The sequence below is a fragment of the Trachurus japonicus genome, chromosome 19, assembly GCF_045865225.1.
Source record: "Trachurus japonicus isolate A0001 chromosome 19, Traja_1.0".
Taxonomy (NCBI): Eukaryota; Metazoa; Chordata; class Actinopteri; order Carangiformes; family Carangidae; genus Trachurus; species Trachurus japonicus.
Genome location: NC_140925.1, coordinates 2,462,350 through 2,489,725, shown reverse-complemented (window position 1 = coordinate 2,489,725; position 27,376 = coordinate 2,462,350). Strand labels below are relative to the sequence as shown.

Sequence of the window (27,376 nt, the reverse complement as noted above, 5' to 3'; positions counted from 1 at the left end):
GCTTTGCGTGGAACCGTGTTTACAAATCTGCATCACAAAAGACTGAAAATGAGACGGCAGCAGCAGCACTTCTCTCACTTCTCTCCGTCTTTTCACCATCAGATACGTCACCGGGGTTCAATACAGCTGCTGATTCCACTCCAGCTGGGCTGCTAATGTCATCCACGCTGCTTTATTTACTCACATTGCAGTACAGTCAGATTCCTGTGTGCATGTAGACAACAAACAGACACACAAACAGACACAAACATGGTGCATGATAAACAAGCAGCTGGAAGTCTGAGAGAGTTCAGGTTTGGTGATAGGAAAAGAAAGTTGGTCTCAGAAAAAGTGATTATCGTCTTCAGCAACACATCTCACATCTCTGAGTGTGTGTGTCTGTGTGTGTGTGTGTGTGTGTGTGTGTGTGTGTGTGCACTGGGCTCGGTGCCACCGCTAAAACATATTCTCTTTGATGTCAAACAAATCACAGTCCCCATGAGGCTCACACACTTCACAGCACTCTGTGTGTGTCGGCATAATGTACTTGCAAGAAGAATCCACATTATAGTGTGTGTGTGTAAGAGTGTGTTTAAGGGTGTATGTGTGTGTGTGTGTGTGTGTGTGTGTGTGTGTGTTTGTTGATGCAGTGCTGCGGAGGTCGGGGGCGGGTCAGTGGGACAGAAACAGACTCGGCTCTGAAACCTCCTTTTACTTCATTTTGTGAGAACCACAGAGCCGTGAAGGAACTCCTGCACCGTCACACGCAGCGTTTCTGTCCCAAAGATGCGTTCAAAGACAATCAGACAATCAGAGATGCATCGACTGTTTCAGTGTGAAGCGTTTTACTCTGAAACCTCCTCCCAGGGACCAGAGGAGACGTCGAGGAGCTGTGGATGTAAATATCAGCAGCCGATCGATCAATATCACACAGCAACAGCAACAACTGGTGTCAGTCTGTACAAACCCACTCGCAGTACTTCTTCTTCTAACCTCTTATGACACGTCAAATTATGAAATTACATGTGTGACTGATTTCTGATTTATAAAACATTTTTAAATACTTAATTAATCATTTATGAAGCATTTGTCCTACATTGATACTAATTACTTGATCAATAAGCTCATACATGAAATACAAATACATAGTGAGTTAAGTTCTTCAGGTGAGGCTAACTGGTTAGCATGCTAAAACAAGCAGAACAAAAAGTTTAATGTTGAACTCACAATTTATTTTTTCTCATTCAGCAAATAAACGACATTCAGGATGAAAAAAAAACCCAAAATGTAAATATGTCTCCTTTAAATACTTATTCATTTCTCATATTGGAAATCTTAAGCTTTAAAAAGTTTCAATAAAAAGTCAGGAACACACTTAACATGACAACAAAGAGACAAAATCTGAAGCACAAAAGTTCCTCAAACAATAAAAAAGAAGAAAATTCTCCTCCTCCACTCGTTGCTGCTGTGACTCCACACTCTGTCAGCGAGGAGCCTCTGGGACACGACGCCCAAATCAGTGATTAAAATGAGCGTGTCATCCCTTTAAACGCTGAATGAGGCTTTGTCGTGTTCATGATGTTTCTTTATTTTCTCTTTATTTAAGAGCGACCGCTGCAGAGAACGATGCTGCTGTTTCCTGTTCCACATGTTGACCAGACTGAAACAAACGTGTGAGAAGCTGCTAATTTCTAAAATCCCAATAAATGAAAACACTTAATTACAGTAAATATTTTTGGAACTAGGTGTGAATTCACCTCAGTTCTCAGTGTTTCTCACTCTCAGTTTATCTGTGACATGAGTTAATTAACGTCTGCAGCTAAATCAGTCCACTCAGTGATAAAGTCGATGTTTCAATGTTTAATACTGTGAAAACAAAAAAGAAGACAAAGAAAAATAATCAGTGACTGAGTTCTCTAATGAAATGAACTATTCACAGAACAAAAATGTCACAGGAGTCATGTGATCAATCAAACAGGAAACTATTTATAACACATTCAGTTACTTTTTATTTTGTTTCTCTGTTTTTGTGTCTATTTGTGTCTGTCAATCAAACTTTATTTATACATCAGACAAATCAAAATGTAATTAAAGCAAAACAGATCTAGTGAATATATCATTCAAATAATAAAATTCAGACGGATATTAGTAGGCAAACAATAAAAGAGTTGAAGAGAAATAAAAAAAAATAAAAAGAAACACAAAGAAAATGATAAAAAAAAACAAAAAAAACAAAAGTTGAGCAGAGATAGAATCAATAAAATATGACAAAAAGTATCAAGACTAAAATCATAAAATATATAATAGCCTCAGGTTGTGGTGCTGACCAACTCAACAATAACAGTAGATCTTTCACAATAAAAGCCCCACAGTGAGGCTGTTGCATGAATAATTCTGTCTTCAGTCACGTACGATCACATGAAACTAACTTTTACTTTAATTATCCCAGATCAAACAGACCAAACACTGACTGTAGAGTTGACCTTTGACCTCGCTCTGTCACCATAGGTTTGTAGTTTGTAGACGACTTTGATGTGATGAAGAGATGCTGTTAAAGGGACAACGAGGAGTTTTGGAAAAGCGAAGTGTTTCCACACTACATTTATGAGCCTCCGCACCGTGAAATTCTTTGACCGGCTCAAGACAGACTCATGTTTTCATCCATCAAGAATTAAAGTCAAAGGTTGGAAGACGATCACATACCGTCGTAGTTCCCACCATAAACGGAGATTCGGCGGCGTTATTCTCATGACTCGCCACAAAACCGAAAGTAAAGAAACGCTGGTCGGCTCGCCCAGCATTTCCACCACCACTAATAATAACAAAATAACCATAGAGACAAAACAATATATATTTATCTAAAATGGAGCCATTAACAAGTGGTAACGTAGATTCATCCACATTAATATGAGACTTTTTTATAACCGAATAGAAACTCCTCGTTGTCCCTTTAAATAACGGGCGGCTGGTGGATCCATGTTGTTCCTCCTGACCCACATTAACTGGGCTGAAAGGTGCAGGAATGTTTTAATCCACTTCCTGCAGCAAAGTGTCAACACACACACAAACACACACACACAGACTCATATTTGGCTCTGAGTCTGGGTCTTTAACCAGGAAACCAACACGGACCTGGGTGGTGCTGAGGAGCTGGAAAGACCCCTTCCTCTTCCTCCTCCTCCTGCCTCCTCCTCCTCTTCCTCCTCCTCCTCCTCTTCCTCTTCCTCCTCCTTCATCTCCTCCTCCCTCCTCCTCCTCCCTCCTCCCTCCTCCTCCTCCTCCTCCTCCTCCTGAACTCCTTCCAGCTCTCTCTGTATAAATAGCAGCGTTCGAGGCGTTTTGAAATGAGTCCAGCTTGGCCTGTTCTGCTCGCTGCAGCGAATTCATCCATTATGTAGAGAGACGCCCAGAGACGTGCACGCCGGGCAACACACTACACTCCTCAACACACACACACACACACACACACATACACACACATTGTGACACACAAAGGGAATACACACAATCATGCAAACATACCTAGTGTTTCCAACTAGTCGTGCATCCTGACACACATAAGCATAATCAGTGTAGAATGTGAAAATATTTTTGTCTCTCTTACTTTGCTTTTCACACATGCACACTTACACAAACACACACACACACACACACACACACACACATACACACAAATACACACTCACCTCTGCACCGACGGTGTGTCAGGAGTCGTGTTTTAACCAGCCCTGCTTTTGTGTTTGGGTCAGTAACACATGATTTATTTAGTGTTTGTGTGTGTTGTTCAGAGCGTTGGAGCCTCGCCGCTGTTTGAAATGCATGGCACACACACACACACACACACACAGACACACACAGATATATATTAGTATTTCCTCCACCTCCTCCTCCTCCTCTCTGTGGAGCAGCGCGGCCTCTGAGCTGAACCTTGTGTCTGGTTCAGTCGTATTCCTCACAACAACAGAGACTGGATGAATATTTGAAATCGCTCCGAGATCAGAGTTCAGAGTTTATTTACTCGAGTCGCGAATAAGAAAATGATAAACCTGGGTGGTGCAAATCCACAAGCAGAGCGTGTGAGATAAAAGCGCAGACGATGAGGCTTTAACAGAAGAACCCGACCCGAGAGGAAACAACGTCTAGACGACGACGAGGCTGCACGGGAGTTATTTACTGAGGCATCATGGGAGTTGGGGGGTGAAGGGTGAGGAGGGGGGGTGGTGTTTTAAACGTGTACAACTTTTAGGCTGTGTTCGAAACCGCATACTTCTCCTACTACTCGTACTACTCATACTAACGATTTGAGTATGCAGTATGTTCACACTGCGCAGTATGCGATTTGCAGTAGGCGAGAAGTTCCCGGATGCATACTAGATTCGGGCGAAATGTTGAGTATACATCATGAGGTCACTACTCATACTACCCAAGATGCAACGCAACGTGACGTCAAGGACCGCCTCTTCCTTGTTTTTTTTTCTTGTTTTTTTTTTTTTTCTTTATTTAAGTGTTCAAAGTGTACAAAAAGTGTCAAACACTGACACATAACACAACACGAGAGCTGTTTCATATTCAGAAAGACAATGGATAAAATAAATAAATACAGCAAGGATCTCATTCAAATAAGTAGAAAATGAAGAAAATTAGACAAACAGAAACAAAACAAAAATAAATAAATATTGTCATGTCAATAGCCTACATAGGTGTGTAATAATCACTGTTAACAAATTCCATTAAATGTCAGGAAGTACAATAAATACCTTTTCATAGTTTTCTAAAAAAAGTTGTGTTCTTCTTATTTTTAACTAAGGCTAGGGATTTATAGAGAGAATTGAATTCAATAAAAAAATGAGAAAAGGTTGGTTTGGAGGCTGCAAACTTTTGCTTATGAATAAAGTATTTACCAAATACAATGAAAAAATTAACTAAATACTGAAGACTCCTGTTCTTCTTATTTTCATAATAACATATAACATCTTTAAGGGAGAAGCAGTATGACCTGTTTACATGGGAGAAAATATAAGAACACAAGTCTGACCAAAATTTCATTGTTACATTACATTCAAAAAACAGATGATTTAAAGTTTCTTCAGTATGGCCACAGAAAACACAGGAGCTGTCCAAATCTATAAATTTTGAAATAATCCCCAGTCCAGAGCAAGTATGATGTAGCGAAGACGGCGGGCGGATCTTCGTCTCAGAGCAGGCAAAACTCTCCGGTAAGGCATTTTGAACGGGCAAATTCCGTTAACGGCACGAGGTCGGTCCAAACGGCGTTTCCAAGCTAGCCACAGTGGGGACAGGTTCACTTCCTGTTTATAAAGTAAGAGCACTGACGTCATTGTAACGGCTTTCTTTATGGTCAATTGCAACGGGTGCTTTATTTTGACACAGAAACCGGAAGTACAGTGCTCACTACGGCTGGTTTTACTAACGCCAGAGAAGTCCGACTTCGTCCGACTAAAATTGTAAATAGGTGTTATTTTGTCATTTTTTCAACACCATGGGGATACGAAGTAGTACTTTCTCGCCTGAAAATGTTTCAAATGTTGCTGAAGTTATATATTTACAGAGTTTAGAGCTTAAGTGAAATCAGCTTCAGGGCGGCTGATTTCGGCTCGGCCAGGAGCGAAATGCATTGTGGGTTATCATAGTACGCAGTGTGAACGCTCTGCATACTGTATGATCGATTAGTATGTAGTATGGAGTATGGAAGTATGCAGTATGGAAGTATGTAGTATGGAGTATGTGGTTTCGAACACAGCCTTAGTCTCTGTCTGATTCGCACATCAGTGAACTTTTAGCAGAAAAGTCCTTGATTCACACGTTCTGTTTGTGCTTTCACTGTGTTGAATTTAGAACGGTACGGTGGCCCTGAAGGGTCAACTCACTGCAGCTTCACAAAACACAAAACCTGCTACAAATTCAGATGTTTTCTTTCTTTATCAGATTGACAAAATAGCAACCGCACACTCAAAACATTGTGCATATATCCATTTATTGGAAGGTTGTCAGGTCATAATGACAGAAAGCTGCAATAAATTGATATATGCACAGTGTTTTGAGTGTGCAGTTGCTACTTTGTTGATTGACAAAAACTCCCAACACAACAGGAAGTGTTTCTGGAGGACATAATAAAGTGGCGGACCCAGGCTTAAGGCTAATGCTAGGTTGTTGCTAGATGGCGTACATGAGCTGCAGGAAGCTAACGCCCTAGAAAACATGCAATCTTTACTTATCTGTGCCTAAACCCAACCAGTGGCTTCACTTACTTTTTGCTTTTTTTTCCCCTATATTACACCTGGACATGTCAGTTTTACTAAACTTAACCAGTCAGGAGTTCTCAACGAGATTTGGTAAGATTCTACGTCACTTCCTGCAGCTCATGTACGCCATCTAGCCACAACCCTAATGCTAAGCTAACATGATCAATGTGATCAATACCATGTGAATCATGTGATATTGACGTTGTAATAAACCAAACAAACTCATCTTATAGTCAAACCCACTAACAGGAAGCTGCCTGCACAACTTCTAAAGTCAAGAAGAACAACTAAAGGCTCCAGACAGGTCCCTCGCTTTATTGCATCCTCAGAAACAGGTCTTTATTTCAGTGAAATGAAGTTGTTTTCTGAATTCCTTTCAAGTTAGTGTCTTAGTGTGTGTTTTTATTGACCCTACAGGGCCACCGTATCGTACCATACTGTCCTAAACCCAGTGAAACAATCAGCAGAACAAACTGATCAAACTGGTTTCTCTTCTTTACTTCCTGTCCCTCAGCAGCCGTCTGGGTCCGGACTCGGAGCTGCGTGCCGTGCGTCCTGTGTGTCTTTATGTGTTTAACATTTAAAAGGCTGTGAGCTGGTGAATATGGCTCTTTATTGGCTCCTTATTGAATTAACATTTAACATGTTCCATTTGTCGGATCATTTTACCCAAGGCTCCTCACGGTTTAATGAGGGCAGCCGTAGTTAGCGTACGTGGCTTCTCCTTCTCCTCAGCAGCAGCAGCAGCACCTCTGTGTCACTGCCTCGTTTCCTCCACCCAGCCACATCCATCACCACATTCATTTAAAGGGATAGTTCACCCAAAATTCAAATTTCACTCATTATCTCCTCCCCCTCATGTGGACTAAGGGCTGGGAGAAGTTTCAGAGTCCTCCGTGGCTTCTCTGAGTTACAGGGGGTCTCGGCGTAGCAGTGCATGTTCATATGACGGTTGCAAATGGATACCAACTGTCTTCGTAACAAAAAGACACACCAAAAAACATCCAAATACCTCCATGCTGCTCGTATGTAATGTTCGTCTTGTATTGACGCCCCGAAATGTGAAATTGTCCCGAAAAAAAATTCTATAAGTCTATTTTTCAAGCTTGTTTGTAGCGGAAGCTTCTCAAAGCTCCTCTTCCCGGGAAGAGGAGCTTCGAGAAGCTTGAAATATACACTCATTTAATTTTTTTTCGGGACAATTTTTGTTCTTTTTGTTACGAAGACAGTTGGTATCCATTTGCAACCATTATATGGACATGCACTGCTACGCCGAGACCCCCTGTAACTCAGAGAAGCCACGGAGGACTCTGAAACTTCTCTCAGCCCTTAGTCCACATGAGGGTGAGTAGATAATGAGTGAAATTTCAATTTTGGGTGAACTATCCCTTTAACCTGCAGATACTTTTTTTGTGTGTGTGCAAAAAGTGAAATCTCTCACTTTCCTCTCAGTCACTCACTTTTCCTTTCTCTCCTCCGTCGTCTGCAGCAGATGTGGTGTAAACAGCTCAGCACCAATTAGCTGAGGACCGACTGTGAAGTGACACGTTACATCTCTGAGCTCCGGAGCTTCAGCTTCTCCTCCTGTTCGCCGCGTCTCACATCCTCCCGTGGGAAGAAACCATCTTCATCATCATCGTCATTGTTGCTGTGTGATCGCGTGTTAGTTTTCATGGTGTGTTCAGGTTCACTCTGTCAATTAGAAGCAGACATGCAGGTCTGTGTCGGAGTTGTTTCCAATGAAACGCTTCATCTGCGTGCATGACAGGCAGTTTTTTAACCGGTTAGAGTGGGAGAGAGCCCCATAAAAGTCCCAGATTTTTTCTCTTTCCACACTCCTCCCGGCCACAATTTACACTCTACACACATGATTTTTTCCAGATTTGTAGACAAACTTGTTCTGTCTCTGACCATGTGCTCAAAATATCTGAGAGACTTACAGAATTTGAATTGTCAGCCTCTAAGTGCGGCCCTGTCTGTCTCTGCTCCTCATTGACTCCAATACAAAGATTTTCTGAGAGAAGCAGAATGGACCCCTGTTTTAAACTCGCAAGTGTCTCCAAAATATTTACTGTAGAAACACCAAAATCACACCAAATCATTCAGGAAGTCCTTACAGCGCTGATGGTCTGTGTTTTTTTCTGATAGGAGCTACCGTTTTGTCAGAATAAGCCCAAATGTGAGACCAGTGTAGAGGCAGAAAATCGCTCTTTTTCTCCATGTTTCTTTGATTCCCATGTTGACAGAGATGGCAAAACCGTCCGTAGCTCCCGTGGCCCTATCAAAATTTCCCAGCTGAAATGTTCTAGTTGTTGTTGACGACCATTATCTGAGGCAGGAATGTGGTAATTGGCTTTTTTTTTTTGGTTGGAGTGCTTCATCTGCAGCTTTTCCCTCTAGTTTGGGACCACAGACATCATCATCACCATCATCATCATCATCATCATCACTCCTCTGGTTCTTCATGAATCCATGTTCTCCGTGGTGCGGCCTGCGGCGGGTGTGAGTCATCCGTCGAGCTAAACACGGTTTTGGGAACACAGCACAGAAAGAAAACAGTGATTGTTGTTCCTCTTTCTTTTTTCCTCTTTCGGGTCTAAATTTGCATTTTGCTGCGTTTAAAGTGAAAACAATGTGGAGCGAAACACAGAGGAGCTCATTCTCACTTTTCATTTCAGCTGCTCTTTCTCTCTCTGATTCTCTCTGTTCCTTTCATTCCCATTATGTCTTACTCTCTCTGCCTTTTCCCCCAAATTATTCCCCTGCTGAAAGCTGCAAGATATTACATCTCATATACAGTAAATAGATTCTGTCAGCCATTGTCTGCTGCTGCTGCTGCTGCTGCTTGTGTTTCAGACGCTGCCAGTTATTGTTACAGACCTGCAGCTCTCATCACCGTCCACGTCTCAACAAACGTCCATTTTGTCTTGTCTGTCAATATTAAACATACACATAAACTCAACTTTGGTGTTGCAGGGCTGCAGGTTTTTGTGCACAAGATAAAATAACATTATTGTCATTGTAGCCTATAATAAATACACAACATAATTTAGTCTGGGGTGCTCCCTTTCATCAGCAGCAAATAAATCAGGTTAAAATAACAGTGAGAAAGAATCAATAGATGGATCAAATAGAATGAGACAGACCTCTGATATAGCCTAATAATTATAATAATAGGGTGATTCTTCAATGAGGAGAGTTTTAACTGCCCCCAGGGGCAAAACCCCATAGAGCTGGTTTTCCTCCTCGTAAACGGTGTAAACGGCTAAAGACTAATACAATCAATGATTATAGAGATGAAAACGCTTAAAATGCAATATACAAAATCAAAACTACAATACTATAACTGTATGTTCAAGGCAACTGTGATGAATGTAATGTTAAATTTAAGTTAAGCTCGCACTGACAGCAAACTGTTCGTAAAGTGGAAATACACTCTGCATTGAATTCTATTTATTATTGTTGGGGATTAAGTTGTAAAAGCTAAAAAAAAAAAAAGAACTGTCTTAATTATGAAATTTGCCTCTTTCATTTTCTTTGTATGTTGAAAATCCAATTATGTCAGAATTATTGAACATCTTCTTCGCAGTAAATTAATTTAAAGTTAAAGTTAAAATCATTAAAACTTCACACAAACTTCATTGTCAAAACATATTTTAAATTAGAACATTTTTTATAGTTCAATATTATCACTGCTCCTATTACATGTGTCATTACCATCGAGAGCAATAAAGTTTCTTTAAACTATACTATTTAGTTTTTGTTGCACGTTGTAGCATCATGACTTATTAATAACTACACTGTAAGAAAAATTCCGTAGAATTTACGGTAAAATACTGGCAGCTGTGGTTGCCAGAATTTTACCGTAGAAAATACGGTCACAATGTATTACACATTACGGTATGCTGTTTTGGCAACCGTAAATTTCACAGTAGAGAACTGTTATTTGTTTACGGTAATTTGCTGTAAAAATAACGGTTATAATATAAACCTGTTTACGGTAAATTCTTTTAAAAATAACGGATATACTGTAAACCTAATTACAGTCCATCAGTGAAAAAACACGGTAAAACTGTAAGATATAGTACGGTATTTTATTGCAAAATTCACGGTAAAATACTGGCAGCTGTGGTTGCCAGAATTTCACCGTAAAATATACGGTACAACACATAATGGAATTACAGTTTGTTGGTGTAGATTTTACAGTCAGCAAATGGTAAATTATAAAGGAAATGACCAATTAAAGGACAATTCCAGGCGAATTCAACTCGGGGGTGTATTTTCCTATCATTTTAGGTCTAAAAGAAGGAATCTGAAGATTTTCAGTTTAATCGCTCCTGTTTTGCGGTAGTTTCGTCTGTCCCCGCATCGCCATGGCAGCAATTAATGGGAGTGGATGTAAGTTCCGCTGTTTAGGCTGTTTACAGCCCTCAAAGCCGCAATTTTTTTTTTCAAGCAAGCCGACATGTTTGTAAAACTAGATCTAATTCAAAGTCTCCCAGAGTCTTGCGCAAGCCCGAAGTTGCAGTGCTGGTGTATTCAGGTGCAGTTGGAGCTATCGTTTGTGTCATAAACACAGGAATACCAACTCTTTACTTGCTTCAAGTGTACATTTTTTTCCACAGACAGCGTCAGGTGGCTACTCAAACATGCGCCGAGAAGTTTTTTTTACTTGAAGCAAGTAAAGAGTTGATATTCCTGTGTTTATGACACAAACTGTAGCTTTCCTACTGCACCGGAACACACCGAGCACGGCAACTGGGTCTCGCGCGAGACTCCGGGAGACTTTGAATTAGATCTAGTTTTACAAACATGTCGGCTTGCTTGCTTAAATAAACTTCTCGGTGCATGTTTGAGTAGCCATCTGACGCTGTCTGTGGGAAAAATTTGCGGCTTTGAGGGCTGGAAACAGCCTAAACAGCGGAACTTACATCCACTCCCATTCATCGCTGCCGTGGCGATGCGGGGACAGACGCAACTACCGCAAAACAGGAGCGATTAAACTGAAAATCTTCAGATTCCTTCTTTTAGACCTAAAATTATAGGAAAATACACCCCGGAGTTGAATTTGCCTGGAATTGTCCTTTAAGCCCATTGTAAACCAAAGTACAGACTATAATTGATAAACTTTAAGAACCTCTCTTTGCATATACACATTCTCTGTGAAAAACAGAACTTGTCCAGTATACTCACAAGGCAGTGTTGACATCTTGAAAAGACAGTGTGTGTCCATACATATGAAGAAGGATAGTCCATGATAGAAGAAATAAACATAATGAAAAAAGGAGCCGTTTGCCCTGTGTTGATCAACACTAATGAGTCACTGAGTCCAGACTTGGCTGAAGAGGGCTCTTAACATATACATGGTGTTCAAGAAACTGGAACTTAAAGCATCCAGCAGTCACCAGTTCTGCTTGAAGACTCATATATTGTCCATTTGGTGTCCACTGTAGACTGGCATGATCCTCTCTGCAGCCAGAAAACAGAAACAAAGCAAAGGTTAGATTGATGCAGTGCCTGAGCATGGTGCCTACAGAGATAAATTCAGCCTTCTGTTGTTAAACTGAGCTCCAATGAGCTATACATAGAATAAAACCAGCACTCTGGAATATAGTTTTGCAGGTCATCAGGAGTATTTCATTTATTTTATTGTATTAGTGTGAAAGGTAGAAACTGTCACTTTTCAGGACTAAATGATCATCAGTATTTGTTTCACCCTTGTCGAATTGCAGCCTAAATCCTGAATCCTGTCCGTAATACTGATTTTTTTCTACTGTATGTTTGTATGAAGCTGTTGGCACCGTGCACTTGTGGGAGATCGATTGAGTGAAGTTTGAGTTGTGCTTGCATCTACTCATTTGCTACACTGACATAAACCATTGCTTACCTCTAATTAGCCTTGACAAGACTGGTGTTTGAGTCATTGGGTCCAGACTTGACTGAAGACAGGTGGGACAGAGTCTCATACAGACATGGTACAATGTTGAAGAAACTGGAACTTTGGGCAGGTGTTGTCATCATTCCTGCTTGAAAATTCACCAGCAGTCTTCAATCAGGTGTTTACTGTGGACTGGCATGAACCTCTCTGCAACCAGACAAAGAAAGACAACAAAGAAAACATTGTTAATGATAATGATAATTATTATTATATAGCACACTGTTGCAAAGTGCTTCCTGCAGCAACAACAACAACAAACAAAACATTAATAAAAGTTGGAACAGAAAAAAAATAAATGGTGAATGAAGAGTAGGTTTAAAAAATCTAATAGAAAGGCCAACCAATAAATATGATTTCAGGAGGCGCTTAAAACAGTTAACAGATTTAGCAGATGATCTAATAGATTAAGAGAGATTGAGGGAGAAACTGTGGAGGCTACAGCTGAAAACACACAATCCTTTGGATTTGACATTGAATCAGTGATTTTGATGTTTTTTTTAAGGATAGTTCCGAGGATTTATCCTTAAGGAACTCCAGATAATAGGGTAGTAGACATAAATGGGAGACATAATTATTGATGTGGCCATGTAAATATTTGACAGGTATGAAGAAACAAAAACATTTAATGGCAGCACCAGTTCAGAAGCCTATCAATTTAAATGTACTCACTGAAGCTGAGTGTTGATAACGCTGAAGATGTACTGGCCATGCCACATTCCTGCAAAGTAGGCTGCCTTGCATTCTCCAGCTGCACCATGCTGAGGAGAAGGTAAAATGATTTTGTAGTGTTAAAAATGTGTACAACTAAGGATGGGATGGTTCTGTACAAATATATATGTTGAACACAAAATGAACTCATGTAACACTTCAGTAATAATGATAATGGACAGAAGTAACTACATGGATATCTGAACAAGGCAGTTTTAGGCTGGTGTATTTTCCCTCTTCCACACAAACACAGTAACTTAACACATAACTTTACCTTAACAGTAATGATGTTGGCCTCCATTAGGAACTTCTGCACCTCCATGAGAGCAAGGCTCCTCTTCAGACCGTCTATCTCCATGTGCTAGCTTCCACATACTTTACTCTGATTGGAAAACACAACACACTCTGGTTACTCTCAGGTCCTGTCTCTCACGCTACAGTCCCATGCTATGGTAGTCAGCGTTATTAGCTTAACGATCGATCGTTAGCGTTAGCATAACGACCGTTAGCTGTATTAGCATAACAATCGATAACGGTCGTTAGCGTTAGCCTAGCCATCGTTAGCGTTAGCCTAGCTCATGTGCTAAACAGCCAAAGTAACACAAACCATGCTTATTTTTAAATACTTACAGTTCATCTGTAGCTTTTCCACGGACAGTTGGTATCGATCCAACCTGAGAAAGTCCAGTCCGATCCACCGACACTCGTTGCTGAAGCAGTCAGACTTTTTTGCAGACTGAAGCTGGGGCATTTCCCTCAAAAATAAAATTAATCCACTTTACTTATGTCGTCTTTGGCTGACCACAGAGCAGCTTGGTTGTAACCAGGTTGTAACGGCGCTCCGGCCAAAAATAACGGATCTTGGTGGCGCGCAGCAAACCAACCGTTGACCCAACAAATGGGTTACTATGGTTACTCGCTGCTGGGTCACCTGTGGGTCACCCAAGCCAGAGCTGACTCAAACTTCTTTTTTTTTTTTTTTTTTTTTACTGTGTGTATGTTATGGAGACTAAATTGTACAATAGAGATGTTTGTATTTTAAAAAATATATATGTCTAAACTCCATGTTTGCACATTTATTCTGAAATATATGTTACATATAGGCTATTACATGTTATTTTGACTTAGTATCTTAATCTTATCTTAATTCACTGTGTTTTGACAACATGTAGTTTTTCTATTGCATTAAGTGCTTCGCATCGACCCGAACAATGCCCACGTGACCACAGCCTGTCCTGATGTATTGCCCTACCATACTTTTTAACATTCTACTTTCTATAGAAATGATGGTATGATTTAATGGTTGTGTACCGTAAATTTAAACGTAAACACCAGCAAAATCTGTAATTCAGACAGAATGATACCGTCAATTTTAGGGTAATTACACGCTTGTGACATTATGGTATTTTACCGTGAATTTTGCAAACTTTTTACAACATTCACAGTAAAATTCCATATTTTCTACTTAGTAAGACCGTAAAATTTAAAGTTATTTACTGTATCTTGATTTACGGTAATTCAGTGTATTTACTACAGTGATATACTATTTTTGATTTTACGGTATTTTACTGTTGCTATTTGACAGTTTTTTACCGTAATTTCTACGGACATTTTTTACAGTGTACAAATGTGAGTAATTTGCAGCTTTATGCGCCATTAACAAACATGTTACTGATTGGATAGTTCAATATTTAAAGATGTCAAAAGTCAAAAGTGTCTGCAACTGAAGAACAGTGTAAGTACAGTATATAAAGTTGTGTGTGATAAAGACCGATGCAGCAAACGGAGCCTACAGTAGCTGTGTATAAAACCTCTCACCTTGTGGATGTTTCTGTAGTTTGTGTATAAACTTTCTGCACCACATTAATATTTCATCCTGTTTGGATAAATGGAGTTCCTCGTTGGCCTGTAAAACATCAGCGATCCGTCTTCACAGCTGTAAATAATGAGAAAAAAAACAAAAACCTTGGCACATTAGAGAGAAATAAACTCAACCAGCTCCATTTAGTAGCCTGAGCCTGAGCTGCTGATCATATCTCATGATCTTCATCATTTGTTTCCCAGCTGCAGATAACAAGTCTCACTTTGCTGCTTTGGCTCCAGTGAGTTTTTCCTCTTCCTGCTCTTTAACGTCTCGGCTCTCGGTTTGTGTGTCCATCCTCCCTCTGCTGATCTACGGTGGCCCAAAGGGACCATACACTGAAAAACTCAAAATCTTTCCAAGAATATTTGTCTTATTTCTTGTCAAAATGTCTCATTTCTAGTCAAAACTAATCTCTTTCCACTTAAAATAAGACTCATCACCTAAAGATGAACTTGTTTTTAGATCATTTTCACTTATTTCAATTGAAATCAGTAGAAAAATCTGACAGTGAAAGCAAGTTTTTTGTGCTTTGAAAGAAAAACTGTCAGATTTTTCTACTTATTTCAAGTGAAAATATCCTTGAAAGAAGTAAAAAGTGTCTAAAAACAAGCTACTTTTTAATGTGATGAGTCTTATTTTAAGTGTAATTAGATTTGTTTTGACTAGAAGTGACATTTTGACTAGAAATAAGACAAATATTCTTGGTAAGATTTTTGAGTTTTTGCAGTGTATCTTCCTGTTTGATCCGGTCGGCCTCTGTTGTTTCCTGATTATTCTCCGTCTCAGGTTAACACAAGGCCGGAGTGGGCTTTTTCTCGCTGACTTGGACGTTTTATTTTGGCGGGGTGTAGAGGCTACCTGACTCACTGTGAGGCGAGCGGCGCCGCGAGTGAAATATGTGTCTGGGTGTTTGATGTGACGGATGTGACCCGGCCGCCGGCTGCTGACTCAGCCCCGTGGTGTTGTGTTGTGTTGTTGTGTTGTCACAGTTTGCTGCTTCGACCTCACACAAAGCTCCTTCAAAATAAAAGCTCTGATGAAGCAGCTTTGTGTGTCATGGCTGCAGCCTCGTCTGGACTGTATCCAGATGTTGTGTGTGTGTGTACACTGCAAAAACTTAAACTCTTTCCAAGAATATTTGTCTTATTTCTTGTCAAAATGTCTCATTTCTAGTCAAAACTAATCTCTTTCCACTTAAAATACGACTCATCACCTAAAAATGATCTTGTTTTTAGATAATTTTAACTTGCTTCAAACTAATTTTCAATTGAAATAAGTAGAAAAATCTGCCAGTGAAAGCAAGTTTTTTGTGCATCAGATTTTTCTACTTATTTCAAGTGAAAATATGCTTGAAAAAAGTAAAAAATGTTGAAAAACAGTCTTATTTTAGTAACAATTAGATTAGTTTTGACTAGAAATGACATTTTGACTAGAAATAAGACAACTATTCTTGAGTTTTTGCAGTGTATGTGTGTGTTGTGTCTCTCACAGGAGCACAAAGTCACATTTTCTGTCTCCACAGCTCTAATTATAAATGATTCCAACATGTTTAGTCTCCACAGAGACATCGTTAATATGTGGGTTTTAATTTAGCGCTTTGGTGCAAAGCCATTTCCCTGTTTGTGTCCTCGGCCTCGGCCCCAGCATGGTCGTCCAACACCTCTGGGTAAACAGGAAGCCCTGCAGGCCTCCTCTTCATCATCATCATCATCAACATCTGCTTCATGCTGCGTCCTCTCCTCCTCTATCCTTTGGTTTTCATCTCTCTCCACCTGCTTCTCCTCCGTTATCCTCTTCATCTTCCTCGTGTTACAAGCCAAACAAACAAACAAACAAAAAGAGAAAATCTGAAAACATTCATCTTTTCCTCTCGCTCGATGCAAATTTGCAATTTTCGGGGGAAACGGCTCCCGTCGGTTGCTGCGTTATTTCCCATCAGGGCGGATCACACCTCACTGAGCCGAGTGTGACAAACAATCACAGTTTCATTACCAAGCTTAACGCCGGCGTGCACCTCCCCAGAGGAGGAGGAGGAGGAGAAGGAGGTTTTGTTTCTTCTGTTTTTTTATTTTTCCCATGATGCACATCTCTCCCTCTGTGGGACTTTAACCTCCAGAGGACACGACGTTAACAGACTGAGCTGCAGGACCGAGACCAGTTAGACCAGAACAGTGTTCACATGAACAGCTGAGTCAACTCCTTGTCCCAGTTTACATGCACACTGCAAAAACTATTATATCTTACCAAGAATCTTTGTCTTGTTTCTAGTCAAAATGTCATTTCTAGTCAAAACAAATCTCATTATACTTAAAATAAGACTTGTAACATTAAAAAGTAGCTTGTTTTTAGACACTTTTTTACTTCTTTCAAGCAGATTTTCAGTTGAAATAAGTAGAAAAATCTGATAGTGGAGCAAGTTTTTCTTTCTTATTACAAGCACAAAAAACTTGCTTTGACTGGCAGATTTTTCTACTTATTTCAAGTGAAAATGTGTTAGAAATAAGTGAAAATGATCTAAAAACAAGTTAATTTCTAGGTGATGAGTCTTATTTCAAGTGGAAAGGGATTCTTTTTGATTAAAATTGAGACATTTTGACAAGAAATAAGACAAATATTCTTGGAAAGATTTTCAGTTTTTGCAGTGCAACGGCTAAAATCCAGTAGTTGATGGAAACACGTCGGCTTCCTCAACACCAGGCAGCGATACGCCTCATTTCAGTGGGTTATTATTATAACGTTTATTTAAACTCAGAGATATAATGAGGAAGCAACGTCATTTACAATATAGCCCAGACAGAACACAAAACAATGATACAGATACAGATACATACAGATACAGACAGATAGGCTACAGAAGACTTTATTGATCCCCGAAGGGCAATTCAGTTTCTACAATCCACCGTGACCATACACATACAGTCAATCACACACAGACTAACACACGTAGCAGAGGTAGCATGACGGGACATAGGAATGTACAAATAGATATGTAAAACTCGTAATACACAAGGCAATTGTCAATAAAGTGCAATAATAACATGAACATATCAGAAATACAGTACCAGGACAATGATAAATTGAAACAGAGAAGTCTAATTAAAAACAGGAGAAGTTATGGATTTAAATTGTCCCAATGATACAGTAGCAGTGTGGTAAGGTTCAGATGGTTTTGCAAAGTGTCCCAGTTTGCAGGTGCAACAATAAGAAAAGCCGGGCTTTTTAAATTCAGTATGAGCAGAAGGAACCAGCAGATTGATACAGACGACTTTTCTGTCACTGAGAAGACCAACCAGACTTCCTTTTTTCTTGCTGGTTTGGACTGTGTGATGTTTGTTGTGAAATGTTTCGGCTCGGCTTCTCTGCTCCACTTTGTACCGTCTCTACTGTTGTGAAACATGTGCACATGCATCATCCAGTTTCAGTCAGATTCTGATTAAGGCGTTTACATGCAGAAGAAAATGAGTTTCCAATCACATCATCTGTCTGTTTTTAGTCGGATGTGGGGAAGTCCAGTCTCAGTCGGACTAACGCAGTCGTCCAGACGGATCAAAGCCATGATTCTGTTTGTTCAAGTGCTGTGTAAACATACTGAGTGAGTCAAAATGAATCTGAAAATGTCAAAACGGTTTGATTTTAATCACCAACTTGAGCAGCTTTTACTTGTTTCCTCTCTCTGCATTGGTTTGGTGTTAAATTTTGGACTTTTTTTTGCTCCTGTGATCAGAGTTTAGTTAATAATTTTGACATTTTGCCGTTTGAACGAGCAGGAAGTCGATCACTGCTCCTTTTTCACTTAACGTCGGCTCTCGGCTTCGTATAAAATGTGGATCTCACGCTCACTGGTCTCCAACACTCCACCACTTGAACCCTGAAACTTTTACATCGCACTGACTTTAGTATATTAAACCCACCGGCGGTTCACACAGTGTGGAGGTGTAGCTATACTCTTCTCTCTTTACCTCTGACTGACGCCGCTCCCTATAATGTCAGGGTTTCGAAAAAAAAAAGTGAATTTCCTCCGAGCGTTAAAATGCCGCGGTGTAAACATCACCTTGAACGCATCGTGTTGACACCTGCTGACATATTTCCAATCTGCCACTCACAACATGAACTCATAAAACTGTCAGGGTGAAGAGTCTGGCACCGGAAACCCTCTCCAGTCTGCACGTTCAACTCTGCTGAGCTCCGAGTTCATTGAACGCACCGCGCTCCTGCAACACTTTGATTGACTCGCGGATCAATTATCCGTGTTGAACGCAACCCGTTGGTTTTTATCTCTCCTGGATTTATTTCCACGCACACACTCAGAAAGCGTTTCACCTTCTTAAAACGTGGAGTCAGTTCTTTTTTATCCCCGTCGATGTGATTTGTTTTGAGTGTTTGTTCTGCGGTGCGTTTACTTACCCCCCTGTTGACCTCTGCTGCGATAATAAGCAGCACTCCTGAGAGTTTTTTTTTTTTTTTGCGCTGTAGAACAATAGAAGAGGAGCTTTTCAGTTTCTGAAACGCAGCACAGCTTCACCTTTACCTTGACTTTTTAAAATTCAATTTCACATCCACACCATTTGTCTTGTTGAATGCAGCCTCTCTCTGCTGAAGCTTCACTTCTTCCTGCCACATAAACACCTTTGAAGTTTCTTGAACGCACCTTAAGCCCTGTCTATGCAGATATCCTCCACCTTCATGTGTGTTTTTAGTCAAGGTTGAAGCTGCTGTATCAACTCTTTCTCTCGTTGTTGAACGTACCTCTGCTGATCTCTGCTTACATAACGCTCTCGTGCAGCTCCCCTGAGAACGTTTTAACGCTGTCGAACTAGTGGTTTCCTCCTGCTGGGTTTTAGTTGCTTAAACAGACCTGAGGGTCATCTGTTGATTCAGCTCCAACACACTGCAAAAACTCACAATCTTTCCAAGAATATTTGTCTTATTTCTAGTCAAAATGTCTCATTTCTAGTCAAAACTAATCTCTTTCCACTTAAAATAAGACTCATCACCTAAAAAGTAACTTGTTTTTAGATAATTTTCACTTGTTTCAAACACATTTTCACTTGAAATAAGTAGAAAAATCTGCCAGTGAAAGCAAGTTTTTTTGTGCTTGTAATAAGGAAGAAAAACTTGCCCCATTATCAGATTATTTTAAGTGAAAATCTACTTGAAAGAAGGAAAAAGTGTCTAAAAACAAGCTGCTTTTTAAATGTGATGAGTCTTATTTTAAGTATAATGAGATTAGTTTTGACTAGAAATAAGACAAATATTCTTGGTTAAGATATTTGATTTTTTGCAGTGCACTTGTTCAAAAAAAGAAAAGAAGAAAAATCTTCTCATGTTTAGAAAAGTTCAGTGCGTTCGCCAGCACGCTGCTGTAACAACCATTAGTGTCATTGAACGCAGCATTGGTTGATCTCTGCTTGCTTGATTTACATATCCAACACTCATGACAACATTAGCCCTCTTGAACGTGCACCTCGCCGCTCTGGCCCCGGCTCGCTTTTTCTATTCGCATCAGTTTTTAAAAAGCTGCTGCTCGCTCTCCTGCCTCATTACAATCCGCGTGTGGAGGCTGCGTTCAGGAGAAGAGCTTCACCCCGAACGTGGCTAAAAAAAAAATTTAAAAAACGCCCCCCTGTCATTGAACGCAGCCCGCTGTTGGAGAGCATTGTGCTGCTGACACGGGGGCTGGGGCCGGGGCTCATCACCGAGGATTAGCTCCTATTAGAGCTGAGTGCAGACCATAATGCATCGCAGGTGGCCGGCTGAAGAGGGATGGAGCGGCCAATTACACCGCCACATTCACACCAGAGGCCGCGGCGCCACAACGAGGCCAGAGTGACGCTCAACTGAGCTGAAACTCTGCGACTGCTCCAGGTGGAGACACGAGGCGGATGAGGTCACCGTGGTAACGGGCCAATCAGAGTCGTTTATTGTGTATCATGTGTTTATTTATAGAAAAAGGTGGTTGTTGCACTGCAAAAACTCAAAATCTTTCCAAGAATATTTGTCTTATTTCTTGTCAAAATGTCTCATTTCTAGTCAAAACTAACCTCTTTCCACTTAAAATAAGACTCATCACCTAAAAATTAACTTGTTTTTAGATCATTTTCACTTGTTTCAAACTAATTTTCAATTGGAATAAGTAGAAAAATCTGCCAGTGAAAGCAAGGTTTTTGTGCTTGTAATAAGAAAGAAAAACTTGTTCCACTATCAGATTTTTCTACTTATTTAAAGTGGAAAATTTGCTTTAAAAAAGTAAAAAAGTGTCTAAAAACAAGCTACTTTTTAATGTGATGAGTCTTATTTTATGTATAATTAGATTTATTTTGACTAGAAATAAGACAAATATTCTTGGTAAGATTTTGAATTTTTGCAGTGTAGTTTTGGATGTATCTGGAGGTCAAAGGTCAAGGTCACTGTGACCTCACAGAACATGTTTTTAGTTTGTTTATTTTTTGTCACAGTAATAACACATGTCCACTCTCTGATGAAGGCAAAAACAACTAATGATCAATTTTGAGATTTTGGGCTATTTTTCTTCCTTAACATGTATTCTCTCTCAGAAAAGTGGAAAGAAATGGTAGAAAATCCACATTAAGGTTTTTATTTTACTTCATTTTGTCTCTTTCATCTGTAGATTTCTCCTAAATTCACCAAAAGTTAGTCTGACCCATGTCATGTCAGGTGTCATTGTAAAGCTCTCTCTCGCCTGAACAATGATGTAGGCTCAACTTCTCCTTATCCGCAACAAATCGTGAAAGTACGATTTACATTAACAATCTATGTAATTTTACAGTCCAAGTCTTTAAAGGCCGTTTTCTCAAAATTAGTTTTTCTCCTCTGACTCTAATATGTCAACAAAATAAAAGAATAATTTTGAAAGTAGCTTTATCCATTGTTCAGATTTCTGTTCTGGAAATACAGTATATGCAAATTAGTGCATATTTCATTAAATATTGCCTCATTTACATATTTAAACATAGAATTTGACGGCCTTATGGGTAGTGAAGTCAATTTTACTTCATGAATAAAACATCAAATGAAATGCAGAGAATTATTATTTAAGGAAATATTATACACACATTCACATTTATTCTTATAAAGTCACAACATATGTTATGTGTGTTTGTTTTCACACATCTCCAACACACACACACACACACACACACACACACACTGCGGAGCGAGCAGGTCAAGGTGTTTCTCGCTTCACTTCCTCCTACGTGTCACTTTATTTTCCATTTTGTCTTTGAATGCGTCACAGTGGTGTTACTGCAGCACTCACAGTAAATATCACACTATAGGGCTCCAAAAACCCCTGTCTGTGTGCAATGCATTGTGGGCCATAAGCACCATTTGTATGCACTTTTGTGATAATAATAATTATAATATATCAACGTACAGCCAGAATATTTTTAATTTCTGAGAGAGTGGAGAAACAAGCAGAGTTACAGTACGAAGTGGAACTGGTTACAACAGGTTATTGATCCTCTGCTGCTTCAGTTTCCTCCTCTGACTCTTGTCATTACGTTTATTTGACAGCTGCTCTTAAGGAATTCATTATTTGTGTTTTGCGAAACAGAATTAACGAACGTTGTGTCTGATCGTTTAGTTTATTTATTTAGCAGTTTAATTATAATCCGTCCTCTCGGGTTAATGCGTGTTATTGTAATAATGTTTACACACACAGACGGCGGCGGCGGCGGCTCTGAACCGTCAGTGAGCAGGAAGTGGAAGAGGACGTTCAGACGTTTTTTTACCTGAAGTGTTAAAGGGGCAACGAGGAGTTTTGGAAAAGCAAAAAGCAAAACGTTTTCACACTAAGACAGACTCATGTTTTCATTCATCAAGAATTAAAGTCAGAGGTTGGAAGACGATCACATACCGTCGTAGTTCCCACCATAAACGGAGATTCGGCCGCGTTATTATCAGCATTTCCACCACCACTAATAATAACAAAATAACGATAGAGACAAAACGATATATTTATTGAAAAATGGCCCATTAACAAGTGGTAACGTAGATTCATCCACATTAAAGCAGAAGTAAGCGATCCGGTCGTTTTCGCTAATGCTGCGTTCCAGGCCGGCTTTTGAAACCGTAAATTACAGCTTCAAGTCACGACTTACGACTTTGTAGCGTTCCAGGCAACCCACTCGTGTTTCTCCGACCTGTTTTACCTGTGAAAGTCACTATAACAGCCACTCGTAACTTCTGACCCGTGAACTCGTACCAGATCGAACTGGTACCACTTCACAGGTCGGAAAAACACGAGTTACGAGTTGCCTTGAACGCACCATAACAGTCCTCGTCCCTACGTCACCACATTCACGCGCATCCCTTGGCTGCACACACAGAGAGGACTGCCCCTTTATGTCGTTCTCTCTCCTCATTGGATAAAGGTTGTAGGATACAAGGAAAGTTTTCTCCTGGGCTCAGAGCAGAGCAGAGGGACTGACAGACCCGTGTTTCAGACCAAACACTCTATAGAAGTGATTGCTGTCGGAAGATACAACTATTTAAGACTTAGATTAACACAAAAATATCGCTTACTTCTGCTTTAATATGAGACTTTTTTATAACCAAATAGAAACTCCTCGTTGTCCCTTTAAGTTTTTATTTTTTTAAATTCTTTTTCCTTTTTTGCTGGTGGAGAAATGAGAGGATTTCTGCTCCGTCTGATAGGACAGAAAATGGACTCGCTGTCTCAGTGTGGATCCACTCAGCTGCAGAGAAAAAGTCGGAGCTTTATGGTTTTTTGTTTTTTTCCGGTTTTTTTTTCGTTTTTTACTCTTGTGAATGTGTGAGTCCAGCAGAGTCGGTGAGGGGGAAAAAGCCCCGGCTCTACTCTTTAAACTCCTCTGACATTCTCCGTTTGGGTCGAGCTGCTGTGAACGCTGCATGCAGGGCGCCGGCGCCGGCGGGGAGGGTATCGCTGATAAACGGGAGGTCAGCAGCAGCAGCGTCGCCCAGGGCAACGGCGCCGAAGGCCGGCGGCCGCCACGTCACAGCGAGTTAACGCTTCATCACGGAAAAAGACTGAAACACTTTAGGGGTGTGAACGCAGCACAAGGGGAGAGGGAAAGAGGGAGGGAGAGAGGGATGGAGGGAGGAAAGAAGGAAGGTAAAAAGGATTGTGGAAAGAAGGAAGGGAGAAAGGAAGGAAAGACAAAGGGAAAGATAGAAGGATAGAGGGAGCAGATTGGGTCAAAAAGGAAGGAAGAAGAAAGGACAATGGGAAAGAAGGAAGGAAGAAAGGAAGGAAGGAAGGGGAAAAGGAAGGTCAATTGGATCAAAAGAGGAAGGAAGAAGAAGTAAGGATGAAGGGAAGGAAGGGAGGGAGGAAAGAAGGAAGGGAAAAGGGATTGTAGAAAGAAGGAAGGAAGAAGGGAAAGAAGGGATGGAAGAAGGAAGGGGAAAAGGAAGGAAAGAAAGATGGAGGGAGGGAACAGATCAGGTCAATTGGATCAAAAGAGGAAGGAAGAAGAAGTAAGAACGAAGGGAAGGAAGGAAGGAAGGAAGGAAGGAAGGAAGGAAGGATGAAGTAAAGACGAAGGGAAAGAAGGAAGGAAAGAAAGATGGAGGGAGGAAACAGATCAGGTAAATTGGATCAAAAGAGGAAGGAAGAAGAAGTAAGGACGAAGGGAAGGAAGGAAAGAAGGAAGGGAAAAAGGATTGTGGAAAGAAGGAAGGATGGAGGAAGGGAACAGATTCAAGACAACAGGAGCGTTAAAAGAAAGTTGCAAAGTTGCTCACGGGGACAAATTGCCCAGAAAAACGAGTTTGTTTGCGGAGGCAGAAGAGACCGTGTTGCCACGGAAACGGAGCTTCACCCAAAACAGATCTGTTTTCTTTTTAGTTTTGAAGAAGTTTCTCCGTAAACACACGACATCGTTTCCAGAAACATCTGGCACTTTTACCTGAGTGAAAAACAAAATGGTGGTTTCCTAGGTGACGACTTCTGATTAGATTTGACCTAAAAAGCTCAAAATCATCATCATCATCATTACCTCATCAGAGTCGATGGGTTGAATGAGTTTTGTTTTTTTGAGCCATACTGTAATCATCATGTTGCGTTCAAGTGCAGTCGGTAAAAACTTATAAATACGACCCAGACACAAACAAATTTTCAGTTTTTACTTTATAATGCAATCACCGTCCTCACAGACTCAACTACAGACTCATTTTCATTTGCTCTGTTGGTTATTATCAATCTCTGTGTTTATTCTGTACGACACTCATCTCTTTTTTCCCCCAACACCTGAAACAACGACTCAAAGTTTCTGTCTCATTCAGGAACAGTAGGGAAGATACAACTTTGTATTTCCTTCACCTTCACCTCGACTACGTAGTTAGTTGTAAATCTGTGTCTGTGTCGCTGATAAAACACACTGTGCTGTTGTGTGACTTCCTCCAGAATTAACACAAACACATTTTTCATTTGGGTTCCAGCTCTTTAACGATGTGACGTCTGCTCTTTGTTCAGACACACACACACACACACACACACACACACACACAGAGAGGCTGGGGACTGGCGGGAGATTGAAGGGACAGATTTAACCAGCTTATGTTGCCGGACTCGAAGTGACGGCGTCTGAAGGAGAAAATGAAAATAAAAAGCAGAGGTGGAAAAAGCTTTTCATCTTTAAATGTTTGGCTCCTCTCTCTCTTCCTCCTTTCATCTTTTCCTCTTGGTCATCCTCCTCCTCCCTTATCTTCTTCTTTTTCTTCTCCTTCTTCTTCCTTTTTGGCCCCTCTGCTGGCGGCGGCGGCGGCGGCGGCTTCACAGTTAAAGGAATCACACTGCAAAAACTCAAAATTGTACCAATAATATTTGTCTCATTTCTAGTCAAAACTAATCTCTTTCCACTTAAAATAAGACTCATCACCTAAAAATTAACTTGTTTTTAGATCATTTTCACTTGTTTCAAACACATTTTCACTTGAAATAAGTAGAAAAATCTGATAGTGAACGCAGGTTTTTTGTGCTTGTAATAAGGAAGAAAAACTTGCTCCACTACCAGATTATTTTAAGTGAAAATCTGCTTGAAAGAAGGAAAAAGTGTCTAAAAACAAGCTGCTTTTTAATGTGATGAGTCTTATTTGAAGTAGAATGAGATTTGTTTTGACTAGAAATGACATTTTGACTAAATATAAGACAAATATTCTTGGTAAGATACTGTATTTAATTTTTTGCAGTGCAGTAACTGCAGCAGCGTCGGTCGGTGTGTTTGTGGAGCGTAGGACATCACAGATCCAGATCAAAGGAGCAAAAGCTGAAGTTGAAACTCCGACTTGAATCTGTTTGTTTTTTCTCCTTTTTCCCAGAATCCTCCTGTTTCATTTGGTTCGTTAACGGTTTGTTCGTTCAGTCTTCCATTAAGAGTCTGAGCTGTTCATCAGTGAGGGTGATAATCGTCTGTGACCCGATGCAGGAGGAGGTCAAAGGTCGTTCACACAGCTCCTCACTCGTCCTCCTCTGAATCATAATTTCTTTATAAAAGTGAAGGATGAAACCTGCTCTGTGTTCAATCTGCAACCAAAACAATTAGTCCTTTTAATTAAAGCTCAAAAACTTTTTTAATAGTTTTAATTTAACCTCTTAAATATTGAAAGTTTTAGAGGAAACGAGTGATTGTAAACGTGTCGCCATGGAGACCGTGATAAACCAGTGAGTGAGGCCTCAAAGGTCAAACATGGGTTTAACCTTGATAGGAATGAAGGAGAGGTGGAGGAGAAAAGGAGATAAGTTTGAGGGGGGATGGAGGAGAGTTGGGGGAAGGGAGGTGGAGAAGTAGAGGTGGGGGAGAAGAGGAAGAGAGAGGGAGAAGTGGAGGAAAAATGGAGGAGGAGAGGAGAAGAAGATGTGAAGGAGGAGAGGGAAACAGGTGGAGGAGGAGAAAAGGAGATAAGTTGGAGGAAGGGAGGTGGAGAAGTAGAGGTGGAGGAGAGAAGGAGTAAAGGTGGATGAGAAGAGGTGGAGGAAGAAAGAGGGAGGAGAAATGGAGAAGGAGAGGCGGAGAAGAAGGGGTGAAGGAGGAGAGGGAAACAGGAGGAGGAGAAAAGTAGATAAGTTTGGGGAGGGATGGAGGAGAGTTGGAGGAAGGGAGGTAGAGGTGGAGAGGTGGACGAGAAGAGGTAGAGGAAGAAAGAGGGAGGAGAAATGGAGGAGGAGAGAAGGAGAGGTGGAGGGCGATGAAGGAGGAGAGGAAAAGAGGTGGAGGAGGAAAGAGATAAGTTCAACCCTCCTGTTGTCCTTCTGTTCCCTTCCTCCATCCTCCCTTCTATCCTTCCTTTCTTCCTTCATTCCTTCCCTTCGTCCTTACTTCTTCTTCCTTCCACTTTTGATCCAATTGACCCAATCTGCTCCCTCCATCTTTCTTTCCTTCCTTTTCCCCTTACATCTTTCCTCCTATCTTTCCCTTTGTCCTTCCTTACTTCTTTCCCTTCGTCCTTCCTTCCTTCCTTCCTTCTTTCCCTTTGTCCTTCCTTCCTTCCTTCCTTCCTTCCTTTCGTCCTTCCTTCCGTTGCCAGGCAACATCCTTTCCGATCGATTTGACTGACAGCTGCCGAGCTCCTTCCTGTCACCGGGACGCGTCGTCCTGCCAACGACGCTCTGCTCTGCCAATC

At 40.6% G+C, this 27,376-nt stretch overlaps 1 protein-coding gene and 1 long non-coding RNA gene across 2 annotated transcripts in view; one reads left to right on the top strand and one right to left on the bottom strand.

The window, feature by feature from the left end:
* The window catches only part of grid1b (glutamate receptor, ionotropic, delta 1b), a 691,238-nt gene that overhangs the window by 210,252 nt on the left and 453,610 nt on the right, over positions 1-27,376 (top strand).
* Positions 11,253-13,867, bottom strand: LOC146967118 (uncharacterized). The gene is made up of 5 exons (XR_015034375.1): positions 13,519-13,867; positions 13,163-13,270; positions 12,850-12,938; positions 12,130-12,327; positions 11,253-11,711 (listed from the first exon to the last, which is right to left on the bottom strand). It is a non-coding gene; the product is annotated as an uncharacterized LOC146967118 (long non-coding RNA).